This window comes from Bufo gargarizans, chromosome 3 (genome assembly GCF_014858855.1).
Source record: "Bufo gargarizans isolate SCDJY-AF-19 chromosome 3, ASM1485885v1, whole genome shotgun sequence".
NCBI classification, from domain to species: Eukaryota; Metazoa; Chordata; class Amphibia; order Anura; family Bufonidae; genus Bufo; species Bufo gargarizans.
The window spans coordinates 162028602-162047760 of record NC_058082.1 but is presented as its reverse complement, the minus strand read 5'-3'; the positions used below and the strand labels follow the sequence as shown (position 1 = coordinate 162047760).

Here is a 19159-nt window from a genome sequence, read left to right as displayed (position 1 = left end):
AGTAAAGCAGGGGTGATGTCAGGGGATGAAGTGTATAGTTGTTGTCAGCATAGAGATTGTACCGAAAGCCAAATCTACTGATAGTCTGTCCGATGGGGGCTGTGTAGAGGGAGAAAAGTAGAGGACCTAGTATTGAGCCCTGAGGAACGCCAACACCAAGAGGAAGGGGAGAAGAAGAAGAGCTGGAAGTCTAAACTTCAATTACATTTTCAAATCCATTGTGTTTATGTACAGTACAAAGGCTAAATTATGAAAATGATATAACTGTCCAAATATTTCCTGATCCAACTTTATAGTACCTACTAGAGCATCATATAATAGAGAATATTTCTTGCACATATAGCATCTAGTAGTTGCAGTTAATATCACTGGATGCTCTGTCAGTTTAAAAGAGTTGTACCAATTATATAGTTAGTCCAGATTCCATGAAAATGTAATTTGTTATTGTTACAGGTTAAAACAGTTCTTCCCTCCCATCCATTTCTCTTCCACCATCTGTCTTTTTGAAGTCTGAATATAAAGAGTGTAAAAAACTGTATTTGTCATTAATGCTTATACAGAGCTTTGTTGTACTGGGCTGAATAACATACATTAAACAACCGAGAGAATTATACTTGAGTGAGAACAGATATTTTTATTTCAAATGTATTGATTTATTTGCTTGCAATCATTGTATTATCTTCCTCTTTCAAAGGTGGTTCGATATAATTTAAACTAGAGGTGAGCGAATTTCTTGAAATTTGTTTCATGTTCAATTCGTAAAGTTTTAAAAAAAGATTTGATTTGTGTAAAATAGATTCTACACAAATCAAACATGCTCTAATTGGCCTGAAAATTGGTATATTACACTCCCAGGTCTCCCAGAATTCATATTTATTTTATGCATTTTGTTTAAATTTTTTTACAAATCTTTGCTTTTTCTCTCCCCTTCTCCTTTTAAGCTCTTGAACGCAATCACAGCATTAGTATATAGCCATAGGTAAATGCATGGTTGAAAGTGTTAAACACTGTGTTTAAAAACACACTGCTTCATCACATATGTCATGCTTTTTCATATTAGAAACCATCCAAAAATTGTCCCTTATTGGGGCTGATGTTTTGTTTTGTTTTTTTAATTCTTTTTATTAAAGTAGTTTTAAATGCCATAAGACAAAGGGGAAACAGAAAGGAAAGGAAAGGGAAGACAATCAGAGTATTTTCTGACATAATTGTTAAACAATTGACATCTCATCCCTAGCATAATTATAGTCACATGTCAAGCACAGAGTGATTTTACAACTTAAGGGCACCTAAAGTGCCTTTCAAAGAGGAGGTAAGGTACTGGATCTCAGAGGGACTAAAGTGAGTAATGAAGAAAATGTTCCATTTCTTGAAGAACTTTGTGGCTGAGCTCTCTTTGTGCCTCTCCGCCTCCAATCGATTATGTCTTAGTAGCACTTTTAGTTGTGAGATCACATCCGGCATCCCAGGCATGAGGTCAGACAGCCAATGCTGTAACAGGACCCTCTTCACAACCAACAAGATCGAGTGGAGGTAGAAGGGAATAGATTGAGGCGTTGGGAGGTTAATATAGTGGAAAAGCAGCACCTGGGGTTCTATAGGGAGGTCCACCTTCCAGTGTTTCCTAATATAAGCTATCAGCTCTTTCCAGAATCCTGTTACCTTTACACAGGTCCATATTCCATGCCAAAAATCCATATAGGATACCACAATATTTTCTGGTGGAGAATGCGGGCACCACAACAACACTCCTAGCTGCAGACCCTGATACAGAGACCAGGACCTAGAAAGACTGTGGTAAGTAACCCATTGTGTTACTGCCTGTCCCCTGAGCTCTGATCGCTGTTCTGCAGTGTGGTGTGTGAACGTGGTGCCTGCACCATGCTCTTGGTGAATGTTTGCCTAATTCCTCTATATGTGCAAACTGTCTCTAGGCGTATGAATGCACGAATGTGAGAGTGGCTGAGATAAGCTGAATCTAGGAAGGGTCTGACCCTACTCCCCCTGAGCCAAGCTGAAAGTCTGGAGCTCGCTGACTGGCTTGTCCGGTCCCTTTCTCTGGAGGCCTCTGGTTCTGGTGGAGAAAAGGTTGACGGACCTATCCTGTAGGAGGCTGAAAGAAGTGGTAGTGTATAAAGCTGTCCAGTAAGATTGGATAGGAGCCCTGCAGTTCCTTGTTGGTACCTGGAAAGGCACCAGAGGTCAGGAGGTTGTTCCGATGTTGTGAGAGCTCACATGTACTAAGTGCTTGCTGATATTGTATGAGGAAGAATTACTGTGTTACTGCTAACTCCTGTGCTGCATATTGTATACATGCATGGATATTATGATACCAGTTTTAATTGGCTGGTTGCAGTTATAATAATTTGCATAGAAGTGTTTGTGTGCTTCCTGTGCCATAGAAAGAACGTAGAGGGGTTTAAGGGGTTTCCAGCACATAACCACAGAGATGTGTGAGTTACTCTGTGTATGGGCAAGACTATACTGTAGTGTTGCCACCAGTGGATAGTGCTGCCTCGGAAGTGTGTCCACAGCACCACTGGTAGTTGAGGAAAGTGTTGATGCTTTGGAAGCGTGCCCACAGCACTGCTGTAATTCACCAGATGTGTAAGTACCTGAATAAGTGAATTACAAGTTACAATACGTAAAGGGCACAGAAGCAACCAGACTGTAGACAAATGTTGAAGAAATTAGAAGCAGGTGTGAATGGAACATTGGACGAATTAGTATGGCAGAAATGTCTTACTAATTTTAAGGGGTGGTTGGAGGACCATTACAAATATGACCAGGCCACAACGTGGTATGATATAGCCCAGGGAATGACTATGACTGCTCATAAGTCAAAAGACACTGACAAAGGGACCGTGTATAAAATATGGGATGTGATTAAATTTGCAACAAAAGAATTAACCATCTCTCATGAAGTATGGTCTATTAGCCCCCATAACCCACAAACATCTCTCTATCCAACAGCACCACCTCCATATAATGGCCCAGAGGGGTGGACATGTCCTAAGTGTGGACAACAAAACCCAGACTTGAGAGAGAAATGCTCTGCCTGTGGGGGGAGCAAACCACACCCTCGTGTGGGCTTATACCCTCTGGTCAATAAGACCCTCCGAACAGTCAGAGCTGGGCAAGTGGAAACACATGATTATAATGTTTATCGGCCATGGACCCCTAGTGAGTTGCTGGCCATGTGTAACACTTTGCCAGACCCCTGTACTGTCCCCAGTACTTTCCTTTGTAAATTGGAAAGTATCCAGACTGCATATAAAGCCACTTAGGCGGATCTGGAGAGTCTTCTAGAGACAAAAGGAGGGGAGGTACTTAAGAATCAAATGCTGGCAAAGGCCTCTGGTGCTGTCCCTATAGATAAGGCCACAGACCAGTTGGGCTAGGAGTTTATCATGGCCTTAAACCCTGGGTGAAAGCGCAACAGGACTATCAGACTGATACCTTTATGATGCAAACACAAGACTCTAAGCAGACTGTAGCTGACTATGCCACAGCTTTAGAACAGCTCTGGCTTGATTATGGGTATGAGACAGGAGACAGTAAGGACATGAGACTACTAAAACATACATTCATGTCTGAATTAAAAGCACCCATACAGGATGCTAAAAAAAAGGCTCGCCCTGATTGGCGGACCTGCCGGTTTCCTGACCTAGTGGCCATAGCAAAGGGAGCTGAGCTGGAATTACAAAATAAAAACCAACCCTTCAAACCAAAAGGTGGGTTTCAGAAAAAGGTACGCAACTGGGACCAAGTAACTTGTTGGAATTGTGGGAAAAAGGGGCATTACTCAGTCAAATGTCCCCAGAGAGGTCAGGCTACTGCCCAGACCTCTCAATGAAGTGACGGCAATCCTGTGAGTTCCCTCAATATTAACTACCCCCTTGACACATCCCCAGGTCCACAACTAATCATCATATCCACATGAGGACACAGAGAATTCAATTGACTTTTTGGTAGACACAGGAGTAGCCCATACCCTAATACAAGTAAAATATGTGCCTGAGGAGCTTATCTTCTCAGATTACATCTATTGTCAAGGGGTTGAGGGAACGTCTGTTAAACTCCCACTAACAAAGCCTGTTAAACTTAACATTTATGATGCTTTATCTATTGTCACGTGTGTGTTGGTAAGCTCAGATAGTCCATAAAATTTACTTGGGACTGACGTGCTTAGTGCCATGAAAGCATCTGTATATGTCTCTTTAGGAAAACCCCAATTCACAGCCCCTGTGCCTTAAGAGACTTTGTGTGCACTTATGTCCTTAATGACACTTAGTGCCTCCTCTACCTCTGAATTTACACCTCCAGACTGGCTGTCGGAAGTCCCATCACATTTGTGGGCGACTTCTGAGACAGACGTTGGTAGACTGACAGTAACTCAGATAGTCGTGCAACTGAAACCTGACACTAAGACACCATGTGTACCTCAGTACCCACTAAATTCTTCACAGGAAGATGCTATTGCAATTGATTTAAAATATCTGTTGGGAAAAGGGTTAATAATCCCTATAAATAGCCCTTCAATACGCCCCTATTTCCTGTGAAGAAAAGACAGACTGTGAAGGGTCAGCCTCCAGTCTATCATATGGTATATGATTTAAGGGCAGTAAATGCTGTAACTGTCATAAATACACCACAAGTGCCCAATCCACACACTCTGTTAAACCAAGTACCTATGGATGCCACATCATTTACTGTCATTGATCTTGTAAATGCTTTCTTCTCAGTCCCTTTACATGAAGAATGATGGCCCTATTTTAGTTTCACTTTCCGTCACAAGCAGTATGCATGGGTCGCTTTACCACAAGGGGCTGCCAATTCTCCTGATATCTTCTCTACTGCTCTACATTCTGTGTTGCAGTCCTGGCAGCCGGCCTATCCGGACACTGTTCTTTTGCAATATATTGATGATCTGTTACTTTGTTGTCACAGTCCTGAACCGTGTAAAGAGGAAACTTTATCTTTGCTTATTTTCCTAGCTACAAATGGTTGCAGAGCTGCAACTTTGTAAATCTACTATGACTTTCTTAGGTCACTGTCTTTCTCCAGGCACTAAGCACCTCACACCAGAGAGAGTTTGCGCTATTCAGCAACACCCCCTGCCGAGAACCCCAAAGGCTCTGCGTGCCTTTTTTGGCCTTGTCAGTTACTGCCGCCCTTGGATTAAGGATTGCTCTCAGATGATGCAACCACTATATGACTGCCTCAAAGGAGAGACTTTTGGACTAACACCAGAAGCTGTGAGTGCATTCTATGTATTAAAACTCTCGCTACAACACCAGCATTGGGCATCCCCAATTACAAACAGAATTTCACATTGTATTGTCATGAGCAAGGGGGATTTGCCTTAAGTGTACTGACACAAAAAGACGTGGACCGTATGCGGCCCATAGCATACTATTCTACTAGCCTAGATAGTATTGCCAGAGCACTACCCATTTGGTTCATAGCTGTTGCTGCAGCCTCTGAATTAGTGCTAAAAACAGAAGACTTGGCACTACAACACCCTCTTACATTACAAGTACCACATTCAGTTGCTGAACTGCTACACACCACCAAGCTGAAACATTTGTCTCAAGCCAGAATCACAAAATATGAGATGGCACTCCTCAGTCCCCACATTACCTTACAGTGATGTACAGTTCTAAATCCAGATACTTTGTTGCCAGTGGATTTAGAAGAGGAGGGGGAAGTGGGAGTAGTAGAAATGTCTGACCCAATTGCAAATCATAACTGTCATGAATTGATGATTGCAGAAACAAAAGGGTTACCAAATGTTACTGAAACACCATTAACTAACCATGATGCTGAGTATTTTGTAGATGGCTCCAGATGGTGGAATGATGAACAAGGACACTTTGTCACCGGGTATGCGGTAATCCAAGATGGTAAGGTAATTATGCAAAAAACACTCCCATCCTGTCCCTCTGCACAGGAGGCGGAATTGAAGGCAATCACTGATGCATGTACATTGGGTAAGGGACTGAGAATAAATTGTTACACAGATTCCAGGTATGCTTTCTGGGTAGCACATGACTTTGGTGTTATCTGGAAAACTAGGGGATTTCTGACTTCATCGGGCAAACCAATTAAGAATTCAGAAGCAGTACAGAACCTCATAGTAGCCCTAGAGCTGCCAACAGAGGTAGCCATTATTAAAGTACAAGCCCACATGAAGAAAGATGATCCGCAAGCCGTGTGAAACACTCAAGCAGACCAAGCAGCCAAATAAGCAGCCTGTCTGCCACTCCTGACAATGTATTTGCCAACTACGACAGACTTATCGCTCTTGCAAGAACTACAAGCTCAGATAATGCCTCAAGACAAAAAGGTATGGATGGAGTTTGTATCCGATGATGGCCAATTTTGCACATGGCGCTACTCATTTGTCGAAAGGAGCTATGAGCGCACTAGTTTTAGAACATTGGTTTGCCCCTGGAATTCAGACCCTCTTTGAAAAGTTTGTTCAGGGTTGTCTTACATATGCCAGACTTAATCCTGGGAGGTTCGTAAAGACCCCCAAGAAACATACTCCGAAACCTTTGTACCCGTTTCAAAAAGTACAGGTAGATTACATACTGCTACCCAAGGTGGGCACATATGAGTATGTCCTTGTAGCCATTGATGTATTCTCAGGCTGTAAGGCTACGGCCATAAACACTGCTAAGAAAATATTGTCAGAAGTAGTCTGCAGATATGGGATTCCAGAGGTGATAGAGTCAGACAGAGGAACTCACTTCACTGGGGAGATAATGGGTCACATACTGAAGACCCTAGGGATCACACAAGCCCTGCACACTCCCCATCACCCAGTATTATATGCCATCTGCACTACTCCTACTGGACAAGAAAAGCTTAGACCCTAAGTCTGTCTAGCTGAACAGGAGACCAGTCTGGGTCCATGCAAGCCACTGCAAAAAGGTTCTGAAGACAGACAGTCATGAACAGGAAAGCAGTCCTACTGTTCTGTATCCAACCAGTTGTGAGAGTAACTTGGATTAGCAGACTACCACAATGCATGAACTGCCTTGCCTGTTTCTTTGTATTCTATGTTTCTGTGCAAAGGTGAAAGGAGGGAAGCGTACGAATTCCATCTGGCAACTACATCAGCAGACTGCCAAGCAGCTAAATGCTACTGACTGTTGGATATGCTCTTACATCCCTGCTAACCACAGAGGGATTCCTCTGATAGGTGTTCCAATCTCTATGAATGATTTTAATCTCACAGATTATAGTTATGATGTCCAAATAGATGTAGATCACACCTCACATAATGCCATTTCTGATCAAGGGATATACTTGTAAATTGCTGGTATAATCTCTCCACCCACTATATGTTTGGGGCCTATGTATGTGAACCACATAGCTAAGATAAAAGGCCACTTTGTCAGTTATCCACAGGTATATTTGGGGGAAACATACTGCAGAAATGCTACTCTGGTGTTCAATATGGAATTTAAGGGTGCTCCATGTGACATAGTGGATTCTTGTGCCCCCAAGTGTACCTGCCTAGAAGAAACGGACGAGGACCAACAGAGTTGTGAGACGAAATTGTATGGTAATATGAGATAGTTTCAGGGATGACTGGGACGTCATGATAGAATGATCCCCAAAGTCCTGAAACAAGGACTATACTACATTTATGGTAACAGAGCTTATTCATGTCTCCCTATGGGGGCATGGGGTAACTATACCATAGGAAGAGTTGTCCCAGCTATCAGACCACGCTCAAACATTTTATTTACCAGTGTGCCTGAAACTCTTCATGAAATGACTACAAAAAAAAGAGTTATTCACATCAGCAGATAAAGCCTGGATGTGGTTCCCTTCCTGGACAGGTTGGGTAATTGAGTTAGCAAATAAATTAAATAAGTATGCTAGTATTATGGATGGAATTATTCATGAAACCACAAGTTTAATCCATGCCCTTAATGAGGAACTGACACAAGTCAGGAAAGTGGCTCTCCAAAATAGGATGGCCTTAGACTACCTCCTAGCTATAAAGGGTGGGACTTGTGCCGTCATAGGAGAATAATGTTCCACCTGGGTCGATGATTCACATGACCTCATAGAGGTCCACATGAATAAGGTGAAGGAATTGCAACAAAAGGCCAGAAACATAGCTAAAGAAGGATGGAACCCCTTCTCCTGGATGGGGTCCATAGGTGTTTGGTTTAATAATATGATCTCTGACTTGCTGAAGCCCATAGCGGTAGTGATAGGATTGGTTTTGACATTGCTAATTGTCTGGCAATTACTAATGTGTATTTCTTGTTGCAGTAGGGGGAATCCCCTCCCTTGAAAATAGATGACACAACAGCCTTGGAAATGACAGTCTGAAAGCTCCCGTGCTGCGGTGTATCTCTGGTTGCTGTTGTCATCCACTTAGATAGTGTGTGCTTGTGTGCGTTGTGTGGTTTTAATAAAAATGTATGCGTGCTTAGGAATAATGACAACTGCTAGACAGACCGGAATCGATGCTTGCATTCCATGGTCAATGTAATATACAGGCTGTCTAAGGGGTCATTTGTTTGCTTAGGTAGGTTAGTAGTTAGAAAGGAGATGCACAAACATACAATGGAGCATTCAGAGGAAACATCTACTATGTGAAGAGATGCTTCAGCACCCTCAGAAATTGAAACAAGAGGAGGGAAATGTTAAGGAAGTATCTAGATTTCCTGTGACTTCCATTTCATAAAGAACTTTTGTGTTTAAATTTCTGAGTGACTATAAGAAGATGAAGATGGCGATGACATAAGTAAAAACTAAAAAAGTTAGCAAGTGTGTGTTGGGATAAGATAAGCTGAGTACGTGCTAAACAAGCAGTGTGCATTTCTTACTAAAAAGCATAAGTCTCAGCAATTAACCCTTTAGTAGATTATTTGTGTACCAATCAGAAGTCATTGTTGGAATATTTGTAAACCAATTATGTCAATACTTTAAGAGGTTACAACCTTGGAATGGGTATAAATAAAGGACCTAGGACACTCCTAATTTGGGATCCTGGCAGAATTTTAACCTGTGTGCTTACTTCTGTCATTTTCCTCCCTCTATGTCATTCACCTTGAACACATGGCTCAATCCTCACGTGACTGACCCTAGGTCGACCACAACATAATCAACAGACTAACTGTGACGACACGGTATCAGATAGAGAACAATCTCTAGTTAGCAATATTTTAATTTTTTTACTCAAATACTTTTTTTTAAACATTTTGTATGAAAAACACAAATTATAAACATTGGGGATAGTGCAACGTCCAATAATAGGCAAAAAAAGAGGGGAAAAGTATAGTCATTGCACAATAAGGGTCCATTCACACGTCCTGTTTTTTTTCATCCTGAAAAACGGTCCGTTTTTTGCGGATCCGTTGTTCCTGAAAATGTTTCCTTATGTCATCCGTATGTCATCCGTTTTTTGCGGATCCGCAAAAAACGGAAACATGTATACATTTCAATAATCAAATAAAGTTGTTTGGATTTCTTTGAAAAAAAATTGAAAAAAAATTGAAAAAAAAATAAAAATAAAATTTGTTATGTGTTTCCAGGAACGGAATCCGCAAAAAACGGATGACATACGGAATGACATCCGAATGTCATCCGTTTTTTGCGGATCCATTGACTTTGTATTGTACCAGGATCCGATTTTTCAGGACAAGAATAGGACATGTTTTATATTTAAACGGACATGCGGAACGGAACAACGGAAACGGACAGCACACATTGTGCTGTCCGATTTTTTCCAGGACCCATTGAAAATGAATGGGTCCAGATCTGGTCCTGATCTGTTCCTGAAAAAACGGAACAGATCAGGAAAGAAAAAACGGACGTGTGAATGGACCCTTATTGTTTACATTGCAAATTAACTCTGAGATAGTAGGCAGATCTGGTTGGATCCAATGCCTTGCAATCTTTAGTTAGCAATATTTCAACACTTTAAGGGTCCATTCACACGTCCTGTTTTTTTTCATCCTGAAAAACGGTCCGTTTTTTGCGGATCCGTTGTTCCTGAAAATGTTTCCGTATGTCATCCGTATGTCATCCGTTTTTTGCGGATCCGCAAAAAACGGAAACATGTATACATTTCAATAATCAAATAAAGTTGTTTGGATTTCTTTGAAAAAAAATTGAAAAAAAAAAAATAAAAAAAATTGTTATGTGTTTCCAGGAACGGAATCCGCAAAAAACGGATGACATACGGAATGACATCCGAATGTCATCCGTTTTTTGCGGATCCATTGACTTTGTATTGTACCAGGATCCGATTTTTCAGGACAAGAATAGGACATGTTTTATATTTAAACGGACATGCGGAACGGAACAACGGAAACGGACAGCACACATTGTGGTGTCCGATTTTTTCCAGGACCCATTGAAAATGAATGGGTCCAGATCTGGTCCTGATCTGTTCCTGAAAAAACGGAACAGATCAGGAAAGAAAAAACGGACGTGTGAATGGACCCTTAGTCCTGCATATATGCTCTTATTAGGGATGAGCGAATCGACTTCGGATGAAACGTGAAGTCGATTTGCATAAATTTTGTTCCAATACTGTACGGAGCAGGAGCTCCGTACAATATTATAATGTATTAGCTCTGATGAGCCAAAGTTATTGCTTAGCGAAGTCTCATGAGACTTCGGGTAATAACTTCATAAATACATTTTTATTCTAATACTGTACGGAGCTCCTGCTCTGTACAGTATTGGAACGAAGCTTTATGCGAAACGACTTTGGATGTTTCATCCGAAGTTGATTTGCTCATCCCTAGCTCTTATTACAGAAAAGCCTAACTTATTGTCCATCATACATATTCAACATGTCTCAACTGGACATTGACTTTAAGAGGTTATATAGGAACATTAGACTTAAGGTACACTTTGTGGATAAAGGAAAACGTTTTCCTGTGGATGCCACTTCCAGAGGCCTAGTTAACCTTAATGCCTTAGGACTAGGTTCCAGAAGTAGTTTTGCACCACCTACAAATTCACCTACAGCTGAAACATTCATTAGACTGGTCTCCAAAAACACTGAATTAGTTAAAAAGTACATTAGTCAGGGAAGGTTAAATACCCACCCAACCTTGACCATCTGGAAAGCCAGGCCTTGAAATCTCTTATGAACCAGAGAGAGATGATCATCAAACCAACCGAAAAGGCTAGTAGTTATGGATTGTAAAGATTATATAGAGGAGATTGAACGTCAACTGAACGATACACAGGTATATACTAAGCTCACACATAATCCTACTTATGAAATAGCTAGGAAAATCCAGAACACACTCTCTCACCACCTACAGTGGCTCCACAAAAAAAGGCACAATTTTGCTATAAAAACACAGAAAGGCGCAACATAGGGTAAGTATGTCCCAGGCAATCTGCCAAGGGTAGAAACTCCAAAATGGAGGCTCACCTTATGGAGTTGTGCTAGGAATAGGCACAACTCTATCGTAGGCTTGCAGAAGCTGCAATCCGGGGAGCCACATATGCTGCTGCAGGAGGAGATTCTTTGACTGGATCCTAATCTCTCAAAGAAACAGTGAGGTTTCAGGGGTTTATTCTGCTTGGCGCAAAACAAGCTAGCTTCAGGCAGATTTGTGCAAATCTTCTTTATTGAAGGTGATCAGCAAAATAACAATGTGTTTCAGGGATACCTAGGTCCCCTTCATCAGGTTACACTTGTAGCAAGTGAAACCTGTTAAAGGGGACCTAGGTATCCCTAAACTAGATTGTTTTACTAGATACCACATCCTTTTTAAAGATCATAAGAGCACTTAGCTCGGTATCTATTGATGCCATATCTGTAACCTGGGATGGTTCCAGGCTTTTCACCTATATTGGGAATAACAAGGGCATTGAAGCAGTCCAGAATTTGCTACTGTAAGAAATTATTATGTATAAATATATATTAAATACTAGCTGAAGGGCCCGGCTAAGCTCGGGTATATTTAATCTATTTCATTTAATGTTTGTGTGTGTCGTTAAAAGATATCAACACTATCCACTATAACAGTGACATCTACAGCAAACCGACCCCAAAACAGTGACCCCCACAGCCCCCCACCCTTTAACACTGACCCCCCCACAGTGCCCCGTCCCTTAAAATTGGACATCCACAGCAGCCCACCCCCTTAACGTTGACCTTTATAGCAGCTTTACTTTCATTTTTTCAATCCCCGTCGACTGAGGAGTGGAGGGGGTGTGTCCTAACCAGATCGGGGCATGGCTTAGCGAGACCTAGAAGTTGATTTTTAACTTAATTTTTTCAATCTCAGTTGGCTGAGGAGTGGGAGGGGGAGTGGCCTAACCAGATCGGGGGCATGTCCTTTTGAACAGCTCACTCTAAGACAGCAGGACTGTTCTGTCTGAGTGTGAGCTGCAGGGAGAAAGTTACCTTCCCTCCCACTGCTGCAGCTGACAGAAGTTGATTTTTACCTTCATGTTTTCAATCTCAGTCGGCTCAGGAGTGGGAGGGGCGTGACCTAACCTGATCTGGGCGTGGCTTATCGGGACCAAGAAGTTGATTTTTAACTTTATTTTTTCAATCTCAGTCAGCTCAGGAGTGGGAGGGGCGTGGCATAACAAGATCGGGGGCGTGTCCTTTTGAACAGCTCACTCTAAGACAGCAGCACAGTTCTGTCTAAGTGTGAGCTGCAGGGAGAAAGTCACTCTCCCTCCCACCCCTTCAGCTAACAGAAGTAGATTTTTACCTTCATTTTTTTAAATTCCCGTCAGCTCAGGAGTGGGAGGGGGCGTGGGGCCTAACCAGATAAGGAGCGTAGCTTAGAGGGAGCCTTGGGGGCTAGGTTTTCAGTCTTTTGAAGGTGGACACATTGTGGCGGGGGCGTATCTGGGCTCCTTCCTGCAAGAGTGAAGCCCCTCTGGGCAACTTACTGGCTCATTTGCATACCAAATAAACTGGATTTTCAGAGGATAAAAACATCTATTGCTGGAACAAAGGCAGATCTTGAAATAAGGTACTAAGTGCTATTAGGCCATGGCTTTACTTCAATAGCGATTATCCTGGTGACAGATTTCCTTTAAAACTCTCCTACAGCAGTGAAGATAAATGGCTGGGTTGTTATGGAAACCTGGAATAAAACTGTGTATGTGGAGGCTGGAGGACCTGCGAACTTCTATTGGCAGATAATGGTCATGTGACCAAGCTTCCATTGGCTAATGCATTTTTTGGGGAATATTTCAAGAATGGTACGTCATAGAGAGCTGAGACATGGTCTAAAACCTTCCCGGACACCTGATGTACCTGTGTGCCAAATTTCGTGATATATACACTCAGCTTTATATATTAGATATATACTATATAGAATACACTCTCTTACTGGGTCTGATTCAAGGTTGGATGCAATAAATGAGACGCAAGAGTGAACGTATTAAAAAAAGATATATTGTATAGTGTGAAAAATTGACATTACAGTATTATTGATGAGTATATATGGAGTTACAGTGGAACAAAAATTAATACATATTACATAGAGAGAGACTTATACACACATAACAATAATTATAATTACTAGCAATTTCCAGGATACAATATAATGCTACTTTAACTCAACATTAAAATTCCTTACAGTTTATAGTTACCACACATGGGCCTCCAATCCTTGTCTCTCCTCTGCCCTCCCCAGTCCTCTCTTCCTCCCAGCCTCCTCCTCCAGCTTCCCCCATATACCCCAAAGCATGGATCTTTCTTGCCCCCTTTCTTGCACCCATTCTTGCCAACACCCCATATTGGTTATCTGAGAGTCTGTGGACCTGCCCAGAACCTGTTATATTAGCATTTTATGACCCCTTTTCTCTTATTCACACATTTTGGGTGCCTTTTGTTCTCTACCAATCAGCATATGTAAGAGATACAGGATACTCCAGGACCTTTATCTGTGAGAATCGGAGTAAGACTAAATACATACTAATGACGTATATGCACGTGCAGTCACCTACCGTATTTTTCGCCCTATAAGACATACCGGCCCATAAGATGCACCTAGGTTTTAGAGGAGGACAATAAGAAAAAAATATTTTTCATTAGATCAGGCCAGCAATCAGACGCCAAATGTTAATCAGACCTCATCTGACAGCCCCAATCAGACCCCCAATGTTAATAAGACCCTCAATCAGACCTCAGATCAGACCCCCAATGTTAATAAGACCCCAGTAAGAACTCAGATCAGCCTCCCATGCCTCAGATCAGCCCCCCATGCCATTATGAGACCCCATGCCATTTATGAGCCCCCATGCCATTCATGAGCCCAAAATGGGTGCGATTGTCCCCAAATACAATCCTCTCCATCATATTTGTCTCACAATAGCAGCTATTTTCTTTCTATGCAGTACAGGCTTTTGGGGAAAAAGAAAAAAAGTAAATTTAGAATTAGGCATACCTGACGGCACATTATATTAGTAAATTTAGAGGCTTCTCCTTAAAAAAAAGTACAAAAACAAAAACAATACAGAAAGGTCCTCTAAAAACTAGTTATTGCCTGCAAGGAAAAATACAGTTAAAACCGCACATCTCCAGGTTCTTCTGTAAATCTCTACGTTTCCCTAAAAAGAAAAACCTAGTAAAATATTAAATAACAACAGACAGAACCTCCTCAAATTGGGAGGTCCCTATTCCGCTTTCTTAACACAATTTGGTGATTTTAAACCTTCACTTTCTGCTGGTCTTATCTGCAATTTAAGTTGCCTTATTTTACTCTCTAGTTTTTTTTATTTTGGGCCCTGACCACATTTTGCCATATTGCCCATGTCTATACCTCCACCATGAGGCGGTATTTTACCGCTCTTTTTCCTCCATTTTAGGTTCACTCTACCTTTTGGGACCCTTGCTGCACCCTTTATAGTGTATCAATTTCTTGAAATATGACCAGTCTTACCACAAGTATAACAAGTTTTCAAATTCCTTTCTTTTTGTGCTGGTCGATACCTTGCAATGTGACCCATCTGTCCACATGCAAAGCACTTAACCTTATTGTCCTTTTCCTGTGACTCCCTAACAGAAAACTGGCAATACTTTGCAATATGACCCAGCCGACCACAAGAAAAGCATTTTACTGGCTTATACTGAACATAAGGCTTAAATCCACCATTTGTATCAGGAGTTCTGACATAAGACACTTTGACCCTGTTCTTCTGTGTCTCACACCTTTCTCTTTTAGATTGATCAGCCTGATTTGTGCAGGAGGAAGCAGTCGGCCCAAAAATATGGCTTCCTGCTGCCTTCAGCCTCTCTGTAAGCTCCTCATTTTCAAGTTTTAAACACTTGTTCTCTGCTACAATTAGCTGATTGCTAACAGACAGCAGCAGCACTTTTAGCAGAAACTTTTAATGCTTCAATATCTCTGGTTAGGGTACTTACACACTTGCATTAAAGTTTTTCCGGTATTGAGTTCCGTCTTAGGGGCTCAGTACCGGAAACAAACTGATCAGTTTTATCCTAATGCATTCTGAATGGAGAGCGATCCGTTCAGTATGCATTAGGATGTCTTCAGTTCAGTCACTCTTAAGGTATTGCTGCGGTATTTTCTCAGTCAAAAATTCCACTTGCTGGAATGCCGGATCCGGCATTATTTCCCATTGAAATGCATTAATGCCAGATCTGGCACGCGTGTTGCGGCAAAACGGATCCGGTTTTCCGGTCTACGCATGTGCAGACCTTTAAAAGTGCAAAAAATAAAATACCGGGTCCATTTTGCCGGAAGATCCAGTGTTTCAATGCATTTGTTAGACGGATCCGGCCACTGCCTAATCCATTCAACATTATGGGAGTCCAAGCACAAAGACTCTAATTTATTGATAAGCCTTCTATGTGGGACAGTATAAAAAGCCTTGCTAAAGTCTAGATAAGCAATGTCTACTGCACTTCTGCCATCTATTATTTTAATCACCAATCCAAAAAATCTATAAGATTAGTTTGACATGATCTCCCTGAAGTAAACCCATGCTGTTTTTCATCTTTCAATCCATGGGATTTTAGATGTTCCACAATCCTCTCCTTAAGTATGGTTTCCATTAATTTCCCCACTGTTGATGTCAGGCTTACTGGCCTATAGTTGCCCGATTGCTCCCTACTATCTTTCTTGTGAATGGGCACAACATTTTCTAATTTCCAATCTTCTAGGACAACTCTTGTTACCAGTGATTGGTTAAATAAATCTGTTAATGGTTTTGCTAGTTCACCGCTGAGCTCTTTTAATAGCTTTGGCTGTGACTTACTTGTATTAATTTTAGACAGCTGACTTAGAACCTCTTCCTCTGTAAAGACACATGCATCAAAAGATTCATTAGTCTTCCTTCCTAACTGAGGTCCCTTTCCTTCATTTTCCTTTGTAAAAACTGAACAGAAGTATTCATTGAGGCAGCCAGCTAGTTCCTTTACCTTTGAATACTGTTCTGCTATCCAGCATGCTGCAAACACTAGAGCACATTTTCATTCTGACTTTGTAAACTTCTTGCCAGAAATTGCATCAGTCACAAAACTTTTGGCTTCTAACCAGGGATCTCTAGATCCCACCATTAAATTTACAATCGTTTTAGTATCCTTGACCTTTGCAATCTTTTTCAAGAAACATTCCATGGTAAATTTTACACAAACAACTATACAACCAACTATACAATCAAAATTCCCCGCTATACAATATTATATTCACAAATGTCCCTCACAACTACACGCTAACCTCCTACCTGGCTCGCCAATTATGTAAGAAAATATTATATATAAATATATATTAAATGTATACTATATACAATACACCCTCTTACTGGGTCTGATTCGAGGTTGAATGCAATAAATGAGACACAAGAGTGAACGTATAAAAAACTATATATTGTATAGTGTGAAAAATTGATATTACAGTATTATTGATGAGTATATATGGAGTTACAGTGGAACAAAAAGAAATAAATATTACATAGAGAGAGACTTATACACACATAACAATAATTATAATTGCTATCAATTTCCAGGATACAATATAATGCTACAGATGTTGTAGAGTTAACACACAGGCTTTCTGGGGCACCTTCAATTGCTTTTCAATGGTTTTTGTTTTAAAATAAATCGATGAGTTAAGAAATTTGAGTTAAGGGTTTGTGTGTTAACTCTGCTACATCTGTATTTTTTACTTACCTGATAACAGCTACATACTGTATATCTAGTATTATTTAATAACATCTGGCATGGATTTATGCAATAAAGTGAATTTCTTCTGTATTTGCATATATTTACATATATTATGTTTTATTTGTATGCTCCTTGTTGGACTATCTTCTATATTTTTTTTACTGGAAACTCCAGAGCCACATTAGGTCGTTATTAGACAGAAACGTTGCATGTTGTTTTGCCTTTGAATTATGTCAATAAAATTCACCTTTCTATCATATCTGGAGTGGTATGGTAAAGTTTTAGCTGCTGCTGTCGGGGATGGGAGTGTGTATGTTTTTTCCCACCAATATACACAGTAAAATGGCACTGAGTTTAGCCAACAAATTTTAATCCGATTTGTTTAGAATCGAATTACCCATCTCTAATCTTACCTGTAACTGTATTTTTTCTTGGGTATACGTAAATATATGAAACTTTATAATATATTCTATTAGGAGAAAATGGCCTCTTCCAGGTGCCTGCTACCTCACAAAAAAAGTTTCAGCCAGTAAAAAGTTTGTTTTTAATAGCACTTTAACTGAAGACAGGAAAGTGAAAGAAAAGCTTCAGTAGTATCTCTTCTTCAGTGTCTGTGAGACTTATTCTGTGAGATGGGAGGAGGCAGGCTCGAACTGACCCACCGGGGAGGCCATGGATTCCTCGGTGGGCCCCCAGTCTCCTGCGCCCAAGATAAGATGGAGGATAATTATTTCTCCTTTCTCAGGAGAGATAATTTTTGTAACCACTAGGTGGCAGTATCACACAGTGATGCAACCACCTACTGGTGTACATTGTACAGGAGGCCCCACAGTATTTTGTAGACTTCTGGGGCTGCTGACTGTGAAGGAGGAGAGAAGGTGTCTGCCTCCTCCTGCCCTCCCTGCTGTCAGGAAACTGTGGGGAGAGAAGGACTCCTCTGCGGTGCTGGGCTGATTTCTCAGGTGTGTGACAGTAGTGAGCTGTAGTAGACTGTAAGGGGGAAATAGGGGATTTGTTTATAGCAGACACAGATTTATGAATGTGTGCCTCTCTGCAGAGTTCAGAGTGGCATTGGGGGGGACTCTGCCTTAGGCCCCCCCCCCCCAATACCTCTGCTTTAGGTGCACCCCATAAGTGCCCTAGCACCAGATGCCCCCTAATGCCCCCAATCTAAAAGCACCCCTAATATTGAATCTTCTCCAGTTGCCCCTCTAATACCCCTGCAGCTGCTTCAGGATCCCCACTATTACCCTGCCTCAAGTGACCCTAATGCCTCTGCTTTAGGTGCACCCCCATAAGTGCCACAGCTCCAGATGCGCCCACTTTAAATGCACCACTAATATTGCCTCTTCTCCAGTTACCCCTGTTCCAGGATCCCCACTATTACCCTGCCACAGATGACCCTAATGCCTCTGCTTCAATTATGACCCTCCGTTTGTGCCCTTTGCTCACGTTGCTCCTCTAGGGCCTTTTCTTAGGCTTTGTTAATGGTTCTGACCTGCAAAGGGTGTTGGACTTATGCCCAAAAAATTCTGCACAGTGCGTCACATTCTCCAGTATTGACACATATAATGTACATGGCGGCAGTGATGATATTCCGTATTTACATGCATCACTGCTGCCATGTAAAGAGATACTGGTGGTGGAGGATTTAAAGGGGTTGTGCAGGTTTTGCAGTTATCCTCTCCACACCATAGGGCATAACTATAGGATTAGTGGGGTCCGATTCTGCGACCCCCCACTGATTCCAGGAAAGGGTCCTGTTCCCCCTTTTTATGGTGTGACAGGCTACACATACGCCCTGCTGCTCCATTCATTCTCTTTGGGACCACTGGAATTAGCCAGCGATGTGCTCTGCCATCTTTGGCGACCCCATAGAGAATGGATAGAGAGGCAGGGCAAATGCCCGACCTGCCACTCAGTCAAGAAGGGGGATCAGTGGGGGCTCCAGCGTTCAGACCCCCATGGATCACTTAGTTATCCCCGATCCTGTGGCTAGAGGAT

At 41.6% G+C, this 19159-nt stretch overlaps 1 long non-coding RNA gene across 1 annotated transcript in view; it reads right to left on the bottom strand.

Annotated features, from left to right (window-relative positions):
• Positions 1–19159, bottom strand: part of LOC122933068 — a 101175-nt gene that overhangs the window by 54233 nt on the left and 27783 nt on the right. Inside the window, exon 2 of the long non-coding RNA XR_006388379.1 lies at positions 13975–14017. This is a non-coding gene — a long non-coding RNA (uncharacterized LOC122933068). The remainder of the gene's footprint in view (positions 1–13974; positions 14018–19159) is intronic.